The sequence below is a fragment of the Peromyscus eremicus genome, chromosome 1 (assembly GCF_949786415.1).
Source record: "Peromyscus eremicus chromosome 1, PerEre_H2_v1, whole genome shotgun sequence".
NCBI lineage: Eukaryota > Metazoa > Chordata > Mammalia > Rodentia > Cricetidae > Peromyscus > Peromyscus eremicus.
The window spans coordinates 98,430,123-98,447,439 of NC_081416.1; the positions used below are offsets into that span (position 1 = coordinate 98,430,123).

The 17,317-nt window shown below is 44.5% G+C and overlaps 1 protein-coding gene across 2 annotated transcripts in view; it reads right to left on the bottom strand.

Annotated features, from left to right (window-relative positions):
* Clpb (ClpB family mitochondrial disaggregase) overlaps positions 1 to 17,317 on the bottom strand; it is a 125,972-nt gene that overhangs the window by 84,322 nt on the left and 24,333 nt on the right. The window lies entirely within an intron of this gene.

A 17,317-nucleotide genomic window follows, 5' to 3' on the forward strand; every position in this document is an offset into this window, starting at 1 on the left:
CTATCAATGCTGGGTCCTCATTAGGACTCTTCCTGGGTATCCATCCTGTTGTTGCCCTATGGTGTGGAGATTCTGCAGCTTTGGGTCTTCAGGTCAGGTTCCTTCACATGCTCCAGCAGGATACAGATGGGGTGGGTCAAGTTATAACCCTGGGTCTGGGCCTGAGGACAGCTCTCCCGTGTTTATAACTTCAGGGCTGGCTCACTCACACCTGTGCTAATAGGCTTGGCTCTCCGGCTCTTATGACCACAGGGTCAGCTCTCCCACCTGCCCCAGATGTTGATGGGGGGGCACCCCCTATGCTGCCACAAGACAGATGGGTAATGGGTAACAGCTCTCCTATGGTCACAATTTCAGGCCTGGCTCACCCACACTTGCACTCAATTGTGCTGCCCTGGCAAGGTGCAGGGCCTGCTCTCCCGAGTGTTGCAGCTGGTGGAGGTCAGGGATGGCTATCCCACTCTTATGACCACAGGACCAGCTCTCCTACCTGTCTCAGACAAGACAGATGAGGAATGGGAACATCTCTCTCATCTCTCCCATGCTCACAACTTTGGGGCTGGCTCACCCATACATACCTCAACTAACAGGGCTGAGCCAAGGTCTTTTGAAGCCCAGGCTAGCCTTTGACTAGCTACATTGTTCTCATTGACCTAAGGATGGAACACAAGTCATTGGGCTTCTGAGCTAACTTGTTGGCCCCAGAGAAAACCAATGAAGTTCAGGGAAGTATGAGTTAAAACACTTAAACTGAGTAGACAGTATGGTGCTTTCTAACATGCATGGAGACCTGGAGTTCAAACACAGTTCTGTCATTTACAGATGGTGTCTTGGACAAGGCATTCAACCTAGAGCCTCCTCCTCCTTAGCAGAATAACAGAGACAGCAATGCTTCCTAGCAGACTATGAGGGAAGTAAACTCTATAGTACCTACAGGTATATGGAAAAAGCTGCACAGACAGGAGCTTATTCTCATGGTTGACACAATCAAAGAATAAGTTGAATCTGGGCCTGAACTGACCCCTCCCAGGATGTATGCCGGCATAGCCCTACACTAAGTAGGCAGTTCTTCTACAGTCTGCACAAGTTGACATGTTTTCAAGTCCAAATGAGAAGGGTTTGTCAATCTAAATTCAAAGGGACATAATTTGGTTAATCCTCAGCTGCTGTGTCCAATCACTATTCAATCACACCCCCTCTTGTGGCAGGCTGTCCCTTCAGGCAGCTAGTGTCACTAACTGTGCTACCTGGGCTTCTCCAGGTTCATGAGTATTGATTTCATCTGTCCAATTTGCAGGCTGCAGGACGTGTCCAAGCAACCGTGTATGCTGCCCTTGGCCCTGAAGGGCAGACAGTGGTCTGGCAGGATGGGGAGAGGAAAGTGGCTGGGAATCAGCCCTGGGGCTGCTAACTCAATCAAAGAAATGGGCAATTTACTTTGAAAACTTGGAGACTGAAGAGGATAAGCAATCCAAGATAGTGACTCATCTGCAACCTCGAGAAGATTCCCTTCCTGTCAGATAAAACTCAAAAGGCAGCAGCTCCACTGAGGGAAGACAGGCCTTAAGGAATCGACTGCTCCTCCTACCAACCATGGCTCCAAACACCTTGTCAGATGGCTATGAGTTTTCTCTCCAGCAATGGTCACATCTTCAGAGCACCAGCACGGAGCACTGATCTCTGATTAGCACATTTGTGTGGAAGCCAGCCCAACCTAGGTTAGAAAACCGTTCACCTCTAGCTCGGATGACCAAAGATCCCCACTGCACTGTGGGTCCAGCAACACAGGCTAGGGGGTGAGCCTGGCTAGAGAAAGCAACCGCAAGGCTGCTGAGGACAAGCTTAGCTATAAGCCAGACACAGGGATTGCCAAGAAGTTCACAGAAATGAAGGGATGCTGGGAAGGAAGTGATTTCTGCTTCTTTCCTGCTACAGGGGAAAGAAACTCCCTGGTCCAAAGCGTGAGTGGGAGGAGAGGTGAGCACAGGGAGATGGTGGGTCAGCTAGTAGAACAGTAAGGACAAAAGATGACAGCCCAGTGGCAGGTAGGATCTATTTCTCCTCTGTTCTGGTACTGGCATGCTGACTGCCAGGTTGCAGGCCTAGGCTGAGCCTCCATGGCCTTAAATTTAAGTAGCTACTATCAAACAGGATATGACCTACACGGGGTCTTAATTACTTGACTAAAGGAGGCAGAGGACACCATTCAGTTCAACTGAGTTTTCTCTAATCTTTCATCTCTATTCAGAGGAACTACTCAACTGGTTCTTACCGGCCTTGAGTTAACAGCAATTCTCTCTGGCAGCTCAGGATCTGGCCTCTGGTGGTCTACAGAAAGATCTGCCTATCTCACAGCTAGAGATCATCCTTACTAATGAAGAAGCAGAGAGTGTCTACAGCATGAGAGGTGTGCTACAGAGCTCTCACTTCCTCAGACTGACTCTCAGCTATCAGTCTGTAGTAAATCTCAACAGACAAGTTATGATTGGGGAAGAGACGGAAACCAGGGCAAGGATATGAAGTCACTTTCCAGAAGAGGACACCAGAGAACAGATGAGGAAGCATATAATAGTTCATCTGCTATTAGAGAAACGCAAACTAAAACAACAACGAGCTCCTTCTTGAAACTCGATATACTGACAAAAGTTAGAAAGCTGAGAAATACCAAGTGTCAGTGAGAACACGGGAGTCTGAGATTCTTCATGCATTGTCAGGGTAGATAGACCAGTGCAGCCATTCTGTTCTGGAAGCCACATGCTAGGATAAGATGTAGTCAAGCTGATGTACACACAGCAACATGGATATATGACTTTTTAAGGGGGATGAGTATCCACTTCTATTTTTACATTGAGCTTGGTCCTTTCTTACAAAGGTTATTCCTTCTAGGAAGTTTCCTCAATTATAGAATTTCTAAGTCCTAAAAAAATCAGTGACCTTTGGACTGAAGAATTAGGGACCCAATATAAACAGTAGACTCCCTGAAGTATATCAAAGGCCAAAGGTATCACATTACTGTTCCCTGTTTCAAATGGCTAGTGTTCTTTCACCTTTGAGGTAGCAACTGGCACATCATGAACTCGGTGATGCCCTCTGGCCCCCAACTTGGGGTTTCATCCTTCCTCTTTGCACAGTACCCAGGTGGCCTTCATGGTTGACAGCTGCCTACTGACTTTCATTTGCCTTCCCATCAGAGTACAAAAACAAGAGCCATGTCTCCAAACTTATTTCTCAGCCCTGTACTCAATGCAGGCACTTAGATCTTCTGTATATTTACTTTGAAATCTGTAACCATTGTATCACACTAACCAGTGTACTGGGCAATTCACAGATTCTGTTTTCTGAATGAGTACATGAATACATGAATGAGAAAGGAATACAATCATTTTATTTGATGGGGAATGGAAAAGAAATCTGGAAGAAAAGTGACTCTTCTACCTAACCTTCTGAAGGTCTGAAGTAGGCTGCAGGTGGTTAGCTGTGAAAATCTGCATCTTTCTTTCTACGCACCAGGCCCTTCCCAGATTGCAGACAATTCCTAGACAAAAATGAGGACTTGCTTGGGAGAGTGGTTCCCAAGAGGTAGTTCCTGGGACTCAGGGAATTCCCTTTGGAGCCACAGCTAATTAATTTGTTGATCTGGCAGTAATTAGATTAGAGGTGGGAGTGCTTGTCGGAAGTTGGCTCATTCTGACCTCAGTGAGCTGTTGCTTTCAAGCCCCAGTCAGGGAGTGGGGGGACTTACAGTCATCAGTGTTAAGACTTGCTTTCTGGTTTCAGTGGCTGCAGTGGCTTGGGGTCCTCACATTGTTTAGGGGAGAGAAGAGAAGCCTATGGTGGGAGGTGGGAGGTGGGGCTGGGCCAGGTGTGGTCAAGAAGGCTGCTGAGCAGCTGGAGTTGATGGAGCAAGGGACAGTGATTCCAGACCCAGGTTATCCCCGCACAATGAGAGAGGAGGAGAGAGGAGAGAGGAGAGAGGAGACACTTTACATCCTCCTCCTCTTCCCCATCCCACATCTAAAGCACATACAGGGCCACTGTGGTAAGTGTCACAGGCAGGAGACAACAGAGTAACTCTTCCAAACCCAGCCCACATCTCAATGAGGAAGTCAAGAAGTCAATTTGGGAGCTGGGCTGGAAAGTCAAGAGGTGTGTGTTTGTGTGTGTGTGGGGGGGTGTTCAGTAGCCTGGTCTACTATCTGACTTCACCAGGCTGGGCAACCTGACCACAGGCACTGATGTGTGTTAACTCTAGAGGCCCTCTGGCACTGTGCATGAACTGGGAAGGCGAAGGACAGGAGACAGAGAGTTTTCTTTGTAAAGCTAGCTTCTTTACAAATGAATTGAAGAAAGGTAGCAAGTAAGGTACCTGTGGAAAATGTGTTCCAGTTTCTCATAGGACAGTAATAAGCTTCTGTAGAGTTAGTACAAAACCAGAAACCATCCATCATAAGCACCCGTGTACTAGGCACCTCACATAATCACTAGTTCAGATCTTTATGCGACTTGCAAAGAAAGACATACTGTTTTGTAAAGGAGTAGACAGAGGCTCAGCAAGAGCCAAATGTATACAAGGTCATGGAGTCCTCTTAGAACTTGTCAAGGATTCCTAGGCTGTGCTGGTGATCCTTACTCCTTGGCCAAGATGCAAAAATACAGTTCAGACTGGGTCTAAACCCAGGCATATTCCTTAAGCCTCAGTGGCTCTGTCAAGTTGTTGTACAATCTCTGTAGACCAGGCTGGCTTTGATTCAGAAATCTACCTCGGCCTTTCAAGTGCTGGGATTAAAGGCATGCTCCACCACCATCCCACCCCCACCTAGTGTTGTACTATCTCAGCCACTGATCCGCTAGGCAGTTAAAGCAAAGCAAGTCACAGCAGCTAGCTGGGACAAAGAGAATGTGTCCAAGATGGACAAGGGTCAAAATCAGTGGTGGTCCAAGATGGGTGACACATATAGGTGTAAGGCTCAAAAAAAGCATGGCATAGTAAGGTGAGAGCCAAGGAATGAAGATCACAAGTGCAGCCTTCCTAGGACAATCCTTGACTAGTTCTAAGATGACTCCATGACCTCTAGGCTATGGCTCATAACATATGGTCACCAAACCTTGTTGTCAGGGCTTCTGCCTGCAGTATAGGTCTAAACTAGACTCTCTGGCAAATGACCCATCAGAGTATGACAAGGCTGGGTTAAAAAAAAAAAAAAAAAGACTAAATGGGAAATGCTACACTACGCACACTGGACACTGTCCTGCACATGGCCACTTGGGACATGGAGCTTTTAGTTAGTACTTACCTAAGTATTACCTTGGATTTCACAGGAGTTTTGGTTTTAACTACTGACCTATACATTCGCCCCTCTTATTTTTCCTTCTTTCTTTTTTTAAAATTTATTTAACTTTTTTATGTGCATTGGCGTGAAGGTGTCAGATCCCCTGGAACTGGAGTTACAGACAGTTGTGAGCTGCCATGTGTGTGCTGGGAATCGAATCTGGGTCCTCTTGAAGATGCCCTCCTTTTTTAAAGATTCATTTTATTTATATGTATATGTATCAGTATCTATCTGCGTGTGTGTATTTGTATGGAGTACAGAAGAGGGCATCAGCTACTCAAGCGGGAGTTATAGGTGGCTGTGAACTGTCAGGCATGGATGCTGGAAGCTGAACTTAGGTCCTGTGTAACACTGCAGGCAATCTTAACTCCTAAGTCATTTCTCCAGTTCCTCTATTAATTTTTTAATTAAAAAGAATTCTTAGGGGGCTGGAGGGATAACTCAGTGGTTAAGAGTATTGGCTCTTCTTCCAGAGGATCCGGGTTCAGTTCCCAGTACCCACATGGTAGCCCACAACCAGCTGTGTATTAGTTATTTTTCTACTGCTGTGATAAAACACCATGACCAAGGGAAATTATCAAAGGAAGTGTTTAATTGGGCGTATGGTTTCAGAGGGCTAGAGTTCATGATAGCTGAGTGAAAGCATGGCAGCAGGAACAGCTGAGAGCTCACATCTCAAAACCAAAAGCAGAAGGCAGAGATGCAATGGGACCAGCTTGAGTTTTTTAAAACCTCAAAGCCTGCCCCCAGTGACACACCTCCTCCAGCAAGGCCACACCTCCTAATTCTTCTCAAATAGTTCCACCAATGGGGAACCAACTATTCAAACATATGAGCTTATGGGGGCCATTCTCATTCAAACAATCATAGCCTGTAACTCTATTTCCAGGGGATCTGAAACCCTCTTGCCTCTGTGGGCACTAGGTATATATGCAGACAAAGTACCACACATAAAAATAAATCTTAAAAAAAAAAAAAAAGAATTCTTGGGCTGGGGAGATGGCCCAGTCAGTCAGCAAAGTGCCTACTGTGCAAGCCTAAGGACTTAAGTTCCATCCTTAGCACTCATACAGAAAACAGTCCAGTGTGGTAGCATGTGCCTGTACTACTAACACTGGAGGGGAGGCAGAGAAAGGCAGATCCCCAGTGCTCACTGGCCAGCCAGTAGAGCCAAATGGTGAACTTCAGGTTCAGTGAGAGACTGTGTCTCAAAAAACAAGGTTTATAGCCACAGAGGAAGACACTCAATGTTGACCTTTAGTCTACACACACACACACACACACACACACACACACACACACACACACGAATTCTTTCTGCAGCGCTGAGGATTGAATCCAAGGCTTTATACATGATATATAAACACTATAATCCTGAGCTATACCCTTGGCCCTATTAATTTTTACCAGCACCAATTTAACCATTGTTATAAACCGTTGAGATAATATACTTTCACCTAGCCTATCAGTATGTCTTTGCACATCATTTAATCTGCCAGTTTGATTGGCCTCAATGAAATCAGTGATGTAGCTACTGAACAGAATACAGTCCCATGGCTCATCACTTGACTCTGGCTCTGGAGTCTTATGTCCATTCATATATAAACAACTAACCAGGTCACTCACCATTTATTAGTGTAAATACATTATTTCCCACATTGTATTTTACTCATGTAGAGGTCACACTGCTGAAACCTGGACACTCTGGCCTTATCTAACTCAGACCCTGGTCCCTCCAGCCTGAGAACCCTATTCAGATAAGTAGCTTATGGCACAGACGCACTGGAAGATGCCTCTTAAAGAAGAGGTATGGGTCTGGACCATATCACAGTCCCCAAAATGAACAGCCTTTCCTCAGCAGCTGAACCAGATGGTACTGGCTGCCTCCCTGCCCCAACTGACACTCTCCAGAAGAAAGAGCACTGAACGCACAACTCCAGGATAGGATATAGAATTGAATGGGGTGGGGAGGACTGACACTGTCACGTTAGGCAAATGAGCTGGCACAGCTTTCCATCGAGCAGTGTCTTGGGTTGCCTGAGGTCGAGGCATGCATCTGCCAAACTAGAAACAGGAGCATGCTGCAATTGGAATATCATTACTACGAAACAGGATTATCATGAGCAACGATTCCAAATGGGATTAGAAATGATTCTTTGTTACTCAGAGATAATCGGCCACAGCAGCAGTGGAGAACCATCAAGCCCTGGGTACTTTTCTGGGGGCATGGCACTGGCATTCCAGGCACTTGGCCAGCACCCTTGCCCACCCTTCCTTGCTGGGAAATACTAGGCACTGTCCTGCATTGGGCAGAGGGCCACCTGGGACAAAAGCCAACTACATATCAGAGAATCTTACTCAGGGGTCCCTTGTTATAGCTTCTTAGAGGGAAAAGTGGTGGAAAGAGAATTCCAGAACCCTGCTGACTCTTGGTCAGCTAAGTTACAGATGAGGCAGGTACTATTGCCACCACATCTAAGGTAGACTTACCCTTACCTGAAGGCCTTTCTGGGGAAGCCAGTAATCATAATGAAGGCACTTAACTTCACCACAGATTACTATATGGCAGACACTGTTCTGAACACTTTCTGTATGTTCCTACATTTAAACCTCGTAGCTTTGAGGTAGACACACTTATCCTATTTTACAGCTGGGGAAACAATCACAAAAGAAGTCAAATAACTTGACAAGCACCTAGTGAGTAAGAGCAGAGTTTAAATTTAAACCCAGGTATCTGACCCTAGAGCCCACGACTGTTTACATACTATCTAGAGATGTCCAACCTTATGACATGGAGATATGATGTTGTCATCTTCGAATGTCTTGGGCTGCATTCATAGATATCCTGAGAGGAAGACTGGATATACTTATGCTAGATAGGCAGTCACAGCCAGAGAGGAAGGTTGCCAATGCTTATAACTAAGGTCTTTGTGCTGGAGAGTTTTATGTCAACTTGACACAAATAGTTTTTTAGCGAACTTGACTAATTTCATCTGAGAGAAGGGACCCTCAATTAAGAAAATGCCTCCATAAGATATGGCTGTAGGGCATTTTCTTAACTAGTGATTGATGGGGGAGGGTCATCAACCTGGGCTGGTGGACCTAGGTTCTGAGAGAAAGCAGGCTGAGCAAGCCAGAGGAATCAGACGGGTAAGCAGCACCCCCCATGGCCTCAGTAACAGCTTCTGCCTCCAGGTTCCTGCCCTGTTTGAGTTCCTGTCCTCATCTCCTTCAATGATGAACGGGGATGTGGAAGTGTGAGCCAAATAAGCCCTTTCCTCCCTAAGTTGCTTTGGTCATGGTGCTCCATCTCAGCAACAGAAACCCTGAGAATCTTCCCTTAGCATTCTCTGGTCCTAGATCCTGCCAGCTCCTCTTCGGGCCAAAGTATACAGACAGGGATGCCTTGCCTGCTCTACCTCTGATCCAGGGAGCAGCAAAGAAGGCTGCCAGAGTCCAGCAAGGGCAGCACTGGCTTGCTGGCACCAAGACCACCTGTGGAGCCTCTGGGTACATAAGAGAGAGGCCTGTAGAGCCTCCCCTGTGGGACAACACCCTGTCAGGGACCGCTGGTTTCTTACAGACAGGACTTAATGGTCCCCCTTCCCTGGGTGAGGTGGAGGGAAAATAAGCAAATGCTAAAAATAAATGACTGCTCTGAAAGAGAATTAAATGGTCGTCAGCCAAGGATGGCAGCATCTGAAAATTAACAAAGCCCAGGTACCACATCCAGGAAGGCCTTGGCAAATGCGTGTTATCCACTCATTAGCTCAGTTCCTCAGGGACGCCAGCCAAGCAGGGCAGGCAGTGCCGGGAACCAGTCCTTCCTATGCTGATGAAGTGCACTGGGGGGTGGGGCGGGCAAAGGCAGGAGGAGGAGGAGGGAGGCTCTCATGGGGAATTTCAAACAGTTCTGCTGGGGTCCTCACTCTCCCTTGGATTTGCACCTTCTCTGAGGCAGAGCTTGCAGAAACAGGCAGGCTCCAGAAGCCTCAAATCTAAATGTCTACACCATGGATCTCTTTCAGGATCCTAGTAACAGCCTCACTGATCAGGAGTCTCACTGACCTGCAGCCTAGGGGTAAGGAGACACCTAATAGCTCTGACTTTCTCCTCACTGGAATGAACAGTCATATACCTTGTGAGCATATGCAAAGCCAACGCAAGCTGTGACAAAGGTAACTCTCACTATTCCTCAGTAGCAATACTTCATGAAATCACTGATCTCCATTCTCTACTAACCATGAGCATGTAGTGTTCTGTTGCTGGATACCACCAATAGAAAGAATCAAAACACTCCTGGTAACTAACTGTAATACCACAAACACGAATTCTCAGTATACCATCAGTCACAGCTAATAATGAATATTCAAGAGAGGTGACAGTTTTTTATTTATTTATTTATCTAGCTAGCTATTTAACTAGTTGTTTTGTTTTTTTGAGACAGGACCTCAATATATAGCTCCAGTTGGCCTTGAGTTTACTGCATGCTCCTGCCTCTGCTTCCTGAGAGGTAGGATTACAGGGGTGCCTATGCTATCTATTTTGCTTTTTAAAGGTTGGGTTTCACTTTAGCCCAGGCTGGTCTGAAACTCCTTCATTATACAGCCCAGAATGGATTCCAACTTGTGGGAATCCTCCTGTCTCAGCCTTTGAAATGTTGGGATTGCAGACATGAACTACCACATCCAGCTCTGGGATGACAGCTTTTAAAATTGCTTTTCTAAGTCATGTTTACTGAAGTATCATTTATGCTTTTGAAATACCATTCTAAAATACACCTTTTAAAAGATTATATATATATGTGCATGTGTGTGTGTATATACATAAATTTTTTGAGACAGGGTCAATGTAGATGTAACCAGATTGGTCTTATCATTTTGTAGCCAAGAATAACTTTTCAAGATGTTTGACTTAATGCATTTTAATAATTTTGTAGGTAACCACATGTAATCACCACAATCATTAAGATACAGAATATTAGCCAGTGGTGGTGGTAGTGTTGGTGGCGGCGGCGGCGGCGGCAGTGGCCCATACCTTTAATCCTAGCACTTGGGAGGCAGAGGCAGGTGAATCTCTGAGTTCGAAGCCAGCCTGGTCTACATAGTGAGTTCCAGGATAGCCAAGGCTACACAGAAAAACCATCTCGAAAAACCAACCAACCAACCAAAAGATATAGAATATTGAATATTTCTACCATCCTAAAAGGTCCTCTATACCCTTTGTACTTCCAAACCCAATTATTCATCTGATTTCTGTCCCTAGAACACTACCTACCTTTTCCAGAATATGGTATAAATGAAATTTTACAACAGGTGGATTTTAGTTGACTTTACTGTAGCATAAGGCTTTTGAGGAAACCTTTTTTGGTTCTGTATCTTGAGTAGTTCCTGTTCTCTCCTTCTGTGTGCAGGTGGACAAACTTGTGGCTGTGCATGCAGAAACCAGAGGACTTGTCCTTGTGACAGCGTCTCTCATGGTACCTGAAGGTGGCATCCCAGTTAGGCTGGTTGGCTAGTGAGCTCCAGGAATCTGCCTGTCTCCAACCCTTCAATACTGAGGTTATATGGATGTGCATGCATGCCCAGCTTTTTTTTTTTTTAATGTGGGTATTTGGGATTAGAATTTGGGTCCTCATTACTTGCACAAGCTAATGCTCCTACTGACAGAACCATCTCCCTAACCCCCTTGTTCTCTTAAAAAAAAAAAAAAAAATAGATTTATTGCCAGGGGCGTGGTGGTACACATCCTAAAAGGAAGCAAAGAAATCATCTTGTTTGAAGCCAGCTGAGGCTACATAATGAGACCCTAAACCAAAAAAGACTTATTTTGGGTTATGTAATGTGGTGGGGGTGGGGTAGGGTGGGTATGTGTAGATGCATGTGGAGTCCATAAGAGGGTATTCGAGCTGGAGCTGGTGTTATAGGTGTTTGTGAGCTGCCTGATGTGGATGCTGGTAACTGAATGAACTCAGGTCCTCTGTAAGAGCAGTATGTGCTCTTAAACACTAACCTATCTCTCCAGCTTCCCTTGCCCCCGACCCCTAAACTATGGAGGGTTGTTCAATTGCATGGATGACCACAATTTGTCCGTTTGCTACTTGATGGACACTTGAGTGACTTCCAGGCTTTGGTTGTTCTACGATATCTGCATACAAGTCTACATACATAGCTACAGATATCTGCATACAAGTCATTTATCTCTAGGACAAATACCTTATTTCTCTAGGAGCTGATATTTCTGTGCTATGTGGCACATGTTTGCTTTCCTTCTGTAAGGAACTGTGCAAGTATTTTCCGATGTGGCTGTATCATTATATGCCCTATAAGCAATGCATGGCAATTCTTTCTGCAACTTTGCCAGGATTTAGTACTGTTAGCATAGTATTATAATTTTAATTTCTATTTCCCTAATGACTAACATTATGTCTTTTCATATGCACATTTTCCATCTGTCCCTTATTTAAGTGATATATCTCAAGTCCTTTGCTCACTTAAAAAAAAATAGTTGCTTGTCTTTTAATTGATTTGTAAAAGTTCTTTATATAGTCTACTACTATTCCTTAATCAGACATATGTTTTCACAGCTTGTTTTTTGAGGAATTAGAAACTAAAATGATCTAAACCATGCCATTTTTTTTTACCATACCATTTCTCTCTGCATATATACTCTGATGAAGGGAACAAGAAAGACTTAAACTTTCAATTGGCAAATATTCTTGGCGTATTGGACCTTAGCTCAAGCTGTACTTGGTGTCTGCTAATAGAAGACTATTTTTATCTCCACTGCATGCTCCAACCACCCCAGGACTTTAAGGAAAGCTACATCTGGAGAAATGACTGTCTTACAAACAGCCTCCCACCCCCACCTCCACCCCCAGCTCTGTACTTCCCAAAGCCCTGTTCTGGTTCGCCAGGCTTCTGGAATGGTCAACAGTCGTCACACTTCATTGGTGGCAATTGTCCACTGGGAAAGGTGGGAGGCTCCCAATCCATCCTCCAGTGAAAGAGCAAACAGTGGAGCCTGTGGCTGCTTGGACATCAAAGTTGAGCAAACAGGCCTGGCAGACCCTGCCTCTCCGCCTACATATCCTGCAACTGCCATCTGAAGGAGCTTCTCCAAGCAGGTCATGACTTTCAGCTTGTCATCCCACACATCAAAGTTTCCACCACACACGAACTGGGTGCACAGGTTCGAATCAAGTCGCTCGACAGCAGATACTCAGACATTGTGTCTCGCTTTAATTCTGTGTTTTCCCAAGTAATTAAGCCTTCTTGCTTATGAACTTGTGACTAAGTAAAGCACCACTGAGAGGTTGTAACATCAAAGTGCTGTCCACCGTCTGTCCATGTTTGGTAAAATTGGATTTCTTTTCCTTCTTAAAGGAAGACTAATTGAATTTCACTGAAAGTTCCATATATTTGCACTAGCTGGTGAAGGCTATTCTAAGTGGAAGTGATCATCCCAGGACCGTGTGGCTTGGCCTTTAGTTTGGCTGGGTCAGAGTGCAACACAGAATGGGGCATCCGGACTCAGGCTAAACAAGTGCCTTGTGGCAGGAGGCTCATCAAGGGCTTGGAAACCAGTGACTGTTACTGTTAATATTCTACCCAAGCTGTTCCTAGGGCTGACTAAGTGATGGTCCTGGTAGAGTGTCAGTAAGTCTTTGGCTATTTAGGACAATGGCCATTATATTACTCAAGTCCTTTTCAGAAGTCAAACTTGTGTGTGTGTGTACTTGTGTGTGATGTGCTACGTATACATGGGCACATATGTGTGGAAGCTAGGGGCTGATGTTGAATGTCTTCAATTCTCTCTACCTTATTTTTGAAACAAGATTATTCATTGGCCTTGGAGCTCACTAGGGCAGCCCAGCAAGCCCCAGGGACCTGCCCATTTTTACCTTACCAGGCCTGAGATTACAGGCAGGTGGGTACACTGTCCTGACCAGCTTTTAATGTGGGTCTCCTTACTTATGCAGTAGACTTTACTGGCCAAACCACTTTCCTGCTCCCTCAAGTAATGTTTTTAGGACAAAGTTTGTGATTGCTTACACTCTGAATCTTCAGGTGGCTCAGCACATCAGCATCTGACACACGATGGTTTAAAGTTTGCTGGATGTATGAAATAATATTAAAAGAACTTCAGAACAAAGTGTCTCTCTCCAGAACCAAAACTCTGAATTGATATTTGGCTTCATTAGTTACCTAATTTACAGTCAATACAGCAAACTTCCACTTACGTTAAGTATGACTCAAGAACTAATCTTTAGATAGAAGGAATTCGGGAGACTGCCACGTTCTTCTCAATATTATTTTTACACAAACAACCTATTTTTAGAAAAGAAAACCTCTGGCTCAATATCCTGATACAATTATCTTTCCTTTTAAAAATATTATTTTGATCTTGATCCAGTTTTAAATCTTTGATATATATTTGTATTTAATTAAGTCACTTCAAAATCTTTTTATAAATAAAATAAAGGAGTAAATCTTAAATTAAGCTTCTGTGTATACTTACAAAGTTTACAGTGATGACATTGCATTTCCTATTCAAAACTAAATAAAATAAATGCATTCAGAAATCCCAACTGGTGAGCAGCTAAGCTCCTTAAAGATTTGAGGCGATTATGTTCTAGAGCCCCATGGACTTAACACGTTAAGCTGATGCCTGAGGGTGAACTGGGCTCTCTTTGGGTCCACAGGCTGCAAACATCTAAAGGAAGCAGAAGTCCTCTGCTGTCAGCCTTGAATGAAGGGGAAGTGCCTCTCTGCTTTCCCTACTTTCATCCAAAGAATTCTACATGACAGAGATCTGTTTATCACTGATGTTATTTCAAGTACCTAGCACCAGTAGGGACCCCCAAACTTATATGTGATATTAATAAATAAACCTAACCAGACAAGGGCTATTTTCAATAGAAAGTTGTTCCACTTGGATAACAGAAGAAAGATGAGGGCATGGAATGGATGCTTAAAAACCCAGCAGTTGTGGCTGGATGGCTCAGGGGGCAAGCATGAGGCCTGAGTGTGGGTCTGGGTATCCGAGTAAAAGCTGGGTATGGCACCATGTCTATAACTCCAGTGCAGAGGTAAGTAGAGGCAGGTGGGTTCAGGAGCTTGTTAGCCAGTCAGTCAAATCACCAAGTTCAGTGAGAGACTACATCTCAAAAAATACAATGGGGAGTGATAGAGAAAGATACCCAATGCTGACTTTTTCATTTTTCGAGACAAGATTTCTCTGTGTTGTCCTGGCTGTCCTGGAACTCACTATGTAGACCAGGCTGACCTCGAACTCAGAGATCCACCTGTCTTCTGCCTTGAAAGTGCCATCACTGATATTCGCCATCACCACCTGGCTCAGCACTGACTTCTAGTCTCCATTAAGTACATACATTAGTGAGTGCACACATATGCACATACTTGTATATAACATTCTCACCCACCAATATTTAAAAAAACAAAATGCTAGTAATTACACTGGGCATGGTGGCACATGCCTAAATCCCAACACTCAGGAAGCTAAGGTAGGAGGATCAGGAGTTCAAAGTCAGCCTGGGCTACATGAGACCCTAACTCAACCAGTACCTCCATCTCAAAAGACCCTAGGCTCAATTTCCAGCACTGGTTAAAAAACAAAACAACACAAAGGGAGAGCTCAGGGCTATGCCCAATGTATAACAAACATTTATGTACGAGAAAATGTTTACAAAGATAAAACGAACAAACAAAAAACAAAACCAACTAGTAATAGTCTTAGAAGCCAAATAGGTAAAAGCCAACGCTCATTTTGCTCAACAGGTGTCACTGATTTGCTAATGTCCCTGGAGAAGGACAGAGCAATCAGTTAAACCAACACCTCATTAAACTCAGAGAGCAGTGTCCCCAAAAGCACATCCTCTAGCTATCTGGTCACTAATTGAGAGTGTTCTTAAGAAGGGTGCGATTTCCTATTTAGTCTCAACTCAGAAAAGGCCACACAGAAGAAACACTGCCGGCTTCACCACCACTGACTCTTCCCACCTATGGAAAAACTTGCAAACTAGGCAAGACGATGGGTAGGTGGTGTAGAATCAGTGGTGGGAAATAACGTGTGTGGTAACATGTGCTCGGGTATAAAGAGGTAACACGTGTACTTGGTCACCAGAGAGTAACAACTCCCCATTTGTAACCTGTAGCGGACATTTTTTATCTGACTTATAAGAAACAGTGAGCCACCTATTCTGCTTCCAGACAGATCCCTTCAACCCAACCACCCCAAACCCTGCAGATCCTGCACCCAAATCATCGACTGTCTTTCTCTTCCCTTTACTGGCACTTCTTTTCCATATTAAATTATGAACTCCCCAAGGTTTTTTTAAAAGATTGTATTTATTTTTATTTTATGAACATTGGTGTTTTGCCTGTATCTATTTCTATGAGGGTGCCACATACCTTGGAACTGGAGTTACAGACAGTTGTGAGCTGCCATGTGGGTGCTGGGAATTGAACCTGGGTCCTCTGGAAGAGCAGCCAGTGCTCTTAACCACTCAACCATCTCTCCAGTTCCACTCCCCAAGGCTTGATTCTTCAAAGACTAGTGAAGCCCAAGAACACATATTTACTGAAAGTTTGTAAAAATAATTTCTCATGGAGAGAAACACATGAGAAACACAGAATCACAACAGGATTCTCTCAAAAGCAAAATATACATAGTTTCTTCCTTTTGCTTTTGTTTTGTGGTGCTGGAGATCGAATGCCAGGCAAGCACTCTACCATTGAGCTACATCGCCAGCACTTATTACTATCTTTAAAGAATAAATGCTTGGAGCTGAAGATGGAAATAAGGCAAGTGAGTGATAGAGACCAAGTTCATGATAAGAGCAGAAAGAGGCCTATTTCAAGGAGAGCTGCATCTCCAGATGAGCTGAAGTGGACCAAGTCCTAAAATTCAAACTCCCAGTTTTGTGGCTTTTCTCCACATTCCAGATTTTTCCAAAGTGGCCAGAACTGGCAATAAGAGCCTTAAAGACGTGCATGATGGGAGAATTAAAATGGGTGCCTCTAACTATCAATCTGAGTAGCTTCTGCTACAGGGTCTAGTACTTCTCTGAAAGCATCCCTTTAAGAGCTGGCATGTCTCAATGGTAAAGTGCTGGCCACACATGCCAGAAGCCCTAGGTTCAATCTCCAGCACTGGATAAAAAGTCTAAAAACATTTTGGTGTTTTTGTTGCACAATTTCTTTCATACAGTTACTGCTAGAATGACTGTACACTTCATACCACCAGACTTCTAGAGACCCTGAGGCAGAAACCAGAACAGCCTGGGCTGGATGGAGTACTGATACCCAGAATAGAATGCACTCTGTGCATGCTGGATCAGCCTGCACACATGACTTTAGGTAAAACACCTTTTCTCTCTGAGCTTCAGTTTTCTCAACTGCAAACAATATCTATTTTGTGGAGTGGCTATGAAATACAAATAAGGCCAGACGTGGTGGCACATGCCTTTAATTCTAATACTCAGGAGGCAGAGGCAGGCAGATCTCCAAGTTTGAGGCCAGCCTGGTCTATAGAGTGAGTTCTATAACAACCAGGGCTACACAAAGAAACCCTGGCTTGAAAAACCAAACCAAAACCAAAGTTATAGATAGTTACCTATACTCCTTCTGGTGTGTCTAGTGTGTGTGTACATATGTCCGTGCTTGTGCACTTGCCTATGTGTGTAGGCTAAAGGCAAATGTTGGGTCCATTGACTTATTTGTTTATTAAAGTTCTGAGACAGGCTTTCATTAGGTAGCCCTGGCTGGCCTGGAACTAGCTGTGTAGACCAGGCTAGCCTCAAATTCAGAGATCTACGAGCCTCTGCCTCTCTGTGGTAGGAGTAAAGACCTGTGTCACCATGCCCAGCCTAATCCATCTGACTTTTTGAGGCAGGGTCCTCATCTCATCAAACTTGGAACTCACTGACTCAGAGTGGCTGGCCAAAGAGTCCCTGGGGTTCACTT